The following is a 4,592-nucleotide window of genomic DNA, read 5'->3' as shown; positions in this document are numbered from 1 at the left end:
GTATGGAAGGACAGCATAAAACATTTCAAATAAATTGTAAATTAATTTTCTTAAAGCACAGTTTGTTGCATAAACCATGGTTAGTTTATAATTTGTTCCTAATCAGTTCATATTTTTTCTTGCTTGCCCCATTTCTACTATCAAATAGAATCCCAAACTCCTTTGCATTGCTGGGTGGTTTCTGAGCTACCTCTGAACACCCAGTATTTCCTCCCCCCTCCTCTAGTTTAATGCAAAATGGGTGGGGAGATTTTGCTTTTTAAAGGAAGGGGAGAAGAAAAAATATTTGGGTGGGTGGATCAAAATCAAACCAATCTGCGGGTTGTGATTTTCTCTTGTTCATAACAAGTTAAAGCTACTGCTGCTCTGTGGTCCTTTATTTAGCCATGATCTTAATCGTAACAGCAGTTTCCTTAGTCATTGCAGACCATACAGTGATCAGAATTTCTTTGCCACAGTCATATTTCTGTTCAGTCTCTTTGTTCAGGACTCCCACAGGTAGATGCAGGTCCTCTTGTACTTCCTGGAGAAGGGAGAGGTACACATCCTGGATCCCAATAAGCTGGAAGTAATTTATTTTAATACTGGACACATCCATGTTGTGTGTTGAAGGGCAGATATCTTCATATTTCTTCCCAGTGAAGATGTCTATGCCAACAAGACACATGTTGGCATGCCAGTGCTTGCCAGTCTTGGAGGTAGACATCTCCACTGCATGGAGAAGGTGATGGAGGCCCCAACATTCCCTGTCTCAAAGACCAGGTCATCAGCCATGGAGGATCAGATGTTATGGAAACCACCACAAGCTCAACCGCTACTGCTGCCTGCTGCAACCTAGCCCTTCAGGGAAAGGCTGACATCTGACACACTGGGAGAGGCAGTGCTGCTGAACAGACAGATACTTTTTAAAATTCAGACATAACAAGTCACAGTTAGTATAACTGATAATTAATGAGCTAGGTACAAGCCATAGAACACAATCTCAGGTTAGAACATATTGACAAATCATAACACAGTGGGAACCCTAAGCTTTAAACGATCTTATTTGATGACTATGAATGAAAGACAGAGTAAAACCATTTTTTAAACTAAAATAGTAGTGATAAAGTAGAGATGTCACCTGCATCATGGAGGCATTGATCCATGTAAACCTCCACTGTACATATCATACCATATGTTGTGCGGCTTCTACATGTGGTCACTCATAATGCATATATACTTTCCTTGCAATAGCTCCACCAAGAAACATTCAAGGGAACCTTAAGATAGCAGCCTGGAGCATTTCTTTTAGTAAGGCACAGAATGCTTAGGAAGTGGAGCAAAAAAGAAACCAAAAACATCCACTGGATGACCTGTAGTATCATTGACTCCATTAGAAATATTCCAACCTAAGTCTAATAACTGCAGTTAAAATGGGACTTGGACTGAACCATTTGTATGTGAAATAGATATACCACCTCTGTTTTGCTAAAAAACGTAATACTTTGAACATCCTAGAACCAATTTAGGCCTGATTCACATATGTTTTGTAAATCACTTTTCAATATGTGATCCAATTGAACTTGTATCTGAATGAGCAAACTATCCTGATGGAACTAGTATTACTTTCAAAGTGCTTCAAAAGCTTTTGGTATTTGTTCCATTATGTTTTTTTTCACATATGCAACCTACCTCACAAAATGCCAGAAATGTGGATGGGGGAAGGAGGTGATTGTACGCTGCCTTGAAACTCTTTACAGTAAAGAAAAGCACGGTATAAAAAAACCAAACTCTTTTTCTTCGCATGTTAACCATCTTGGAAAGTCTTAAGTCGTTTCACCACCAGCTATGAAGAGATTCTACATGGATACACTCAGTATCATGCCTGTCCACAATTACAGATTATAACATGATCTAAGCACTGAAAGAACGCCAGCATTGCAGACAAATATTTGGATTGGTTGTGCTTACCCTGTGATGTTTCATTGTAACTCTTCATGTTTCTGTTTTAATACTCCTTTGAACTGATGATGGCTTTACTGCCCTGACTCATGCTATTACTTTTATTACAAATGTTATATTGCCCCAAGGGTTTTTAGACTATCTTTTATTGTTCCTATGTTGAACTTTTGTAAGCAACCTTGGGAATTCTTTAAATTGAGAGAGTGGGGCAAAAATAATGTAAACAAAGAAATGAAATAAACTAGAACAGTTTCAGAAAGTGATGTTAGTTTGATGAAAGGGCACTCAACTGATGATGTTGAAGTATGATGGAAGGATAGCTGACTGCTGCTTCACTCACAATAAGATTGGTTTGGGTGGCCTTTATGTGGGGCCCTAGGAAGAGTCCATCCATTGCTGTCATTAGCCAAGCAACCTGAGGCTAAAACATCCAACAAGAAAACACTTTGACTTCCCTAGGTTATTACATTTTTTCTGCCTAATCTCCCTGCTCCACAATGTTAATCTTTTCCCTATCTAGCACATAAATATTTGGCAATCTGAGCTGAGCCCTACCCCATGCCATTTCCCTTTCTGGATCAGTTTTCTGTGCCTAAAAGCCATTCCTAATTATGTACATTCCTTCCATCCTGTAGCATGCAGATGAAAACCACTGAGTCACAATGCCACTCAGATAATAAATACTCCTCCCACCACTGCCTAATACATCTGCATAGGATCCAAATATCCCCCCTCCCTCCTCTCCTCTTTTACTTTCAGCTTCTTTCTAGAGATATCAGGAAATATTCTAACTTAAACAAGCCCCAGGCACTGCACTTGTTACATTGACACCTTGGGGGCACACAGGGAACAATTTTCTACAGAATCACATTTAAATGAGGAGTGGAAGAAAAGGTGGGTTCTCTCATACTTGTTATCACTCAAAGACACAATTCACCTGTACAGTTACTAGACAGGCAACATAAATGACAAATTTTGTTGCTTGTTCTTGTACTTCTTCTTTAGACAAAGCTCCCAGAGAAATCTTTTTAAACAATCAATGGGAGTTATTATTGTAATATAAGCAATACAAGAAAAGAACCTAATTTGGCATCAGTTTTAGTTAACTTGTTACAACAAGGATCTTATAAGTAGATAGGAAGTTCAACCAAAGGTATATGTGTGTTTGTCATGTTTTATGGAATCATGTATTTGTGGTTTGACTTTTTAGATTATTTTGCTAGCCTGAGGATATTGTACACTAGATCTGCCTTCTGTATTTCCCCCATTCTAGGTCAGATGAAGGGAAGAGAGCTTTTTGTACCTGATTAGCTGTGCAGCGTTTTCAACAGAAAAGAATTCCTCATTCCTCAGTTCTCTGTCTAGAGTCCATTATGCTTGGAATGTTTACCTTGGGGCTCTTTGTGGGACGATGGGGTTGTAGTTGGGTCTCCTTGTATTTCTTTGTTTATATATGAGGAGGCACCCACTGCCTGTTGTGCAGCTTGCTTGCTTGTTGAACTCTCCCGGGTCTGCTTTTTCTGGTTCTCTTTACTCTGCCCATCAAATTACTCTTAAAGGCACAGATCTCATCACACTCAGCAGACTCAAGATTGGTGACTTTGTTAAAGCCTTTTAAATTACTGTTATATCAATATTGCTGATATTGCAGTTATATTGATATTGTAGCCCTTTCCAAAAAATAATCCCCCTCCCAAATGAAAGCAGTTCCCTGGACTACACTCTGTTGAAGAAAGGACCATGTCCTAGAAGTGATATTCTCCCCCCGCCCCCCATACACAAACACTTCCTGCCATGCTGCTGCCATAGGAGAAGAGACAGGGTTGTTATTTTAAGACATTGATATATCAACATGAGTATTGAAAGATAAAAATTTAAAGAGATCCAAGATGGGGGGGGGGGGTCAAGGGCAGTAAAGTGATCCAGTAGGACAAGAAGGAAGCAGGAAAGAGTCAGCAAAAGGGAGGGGTGAAGGGGAAGGCATGCAAAGCAGTGCAAGGGAGTGGGAGAGGTGAATCTAGGTAGGCTGGCAGTGAGTGAAAGGAAGATGCATGAGGCAAATCTGCCCTGCTCTGACAGTGAAGGAAACTAAAGTTGTGCTAAAATGATGTTGCTTGGCATGGAAAAAACGGAAAGTGAAAGCAGGGCTCAAGGAAATACATCTGTACAATAAATCTTGCCCCAATTAACATTCAGCCCTGCAGTGTGGCAAATACCTTGTGCATAATTGGCCGAGGTCAGTCTTCTTTATCTTTCAGTGTTGTTCTTGTGAATGCCTGGGTTATGGTTGCCAGCCTCAAGGTGGGACCTAGCAATCTGCTGAAATTTGATTTGTATTGTATGCAGTGGTGGGATCCAAACATTTTAATAGCAGGTTCCGATGGTGTTGGGATTCAAACAGTGGCGCCGCCGCACACACACACCTCCAGTCCCTATTGGGCAGGGAGGTTGCTTTAGTAACCCCTTCTCGGCACTCAGAAAAAATCAGTAACCACTTCTAGAGAAGTGGTGAGAACTGGTTGGATCCCACCTCTGATTGTATGGCAATATACCCTTCTTAGGTATCTCCCATCCCAAACCCTGTCCTCCCCAGATTGTACACTCAAATCCCCATGAATTTCCCCTGTCCCTGAGTTGACAATACTATTGCC

General features: G+C 40.6%; 1 pseudogene; it reads right to left on the bottom strand.

Annotated features, from left to right (window-relative positions):
* Positions 1-294: 294 nt before the first annotated feature.
* On the bottom strand, positions 295-835 carry LOC125427164 (annotated as a pseudogene).
* Positions 836-4,592: the final 3,757 nt, after the last annotated feature.

This window comes from Sphaerodactylus townsendi, linkage group LG02 (assembly GCF_021028975.2).
Source record: "Sphaerodactylus townsendi isolate TG3544 linkage group LG02, MPM_Stown_v2.3, whole genome shotgun sequence".
NCBI lineage: Eukaryota > Metazoa > Chordata > Lepidosauria > Squamata > Sphaerodactylidae > Sphaerodactylus > Sphaerodactylus townsendi.
The sequence above is the reverse complement of the archived record's forward strand: the minus strand, read 5'-3'. Positions and strand labels throughout refer to the sequence as shown.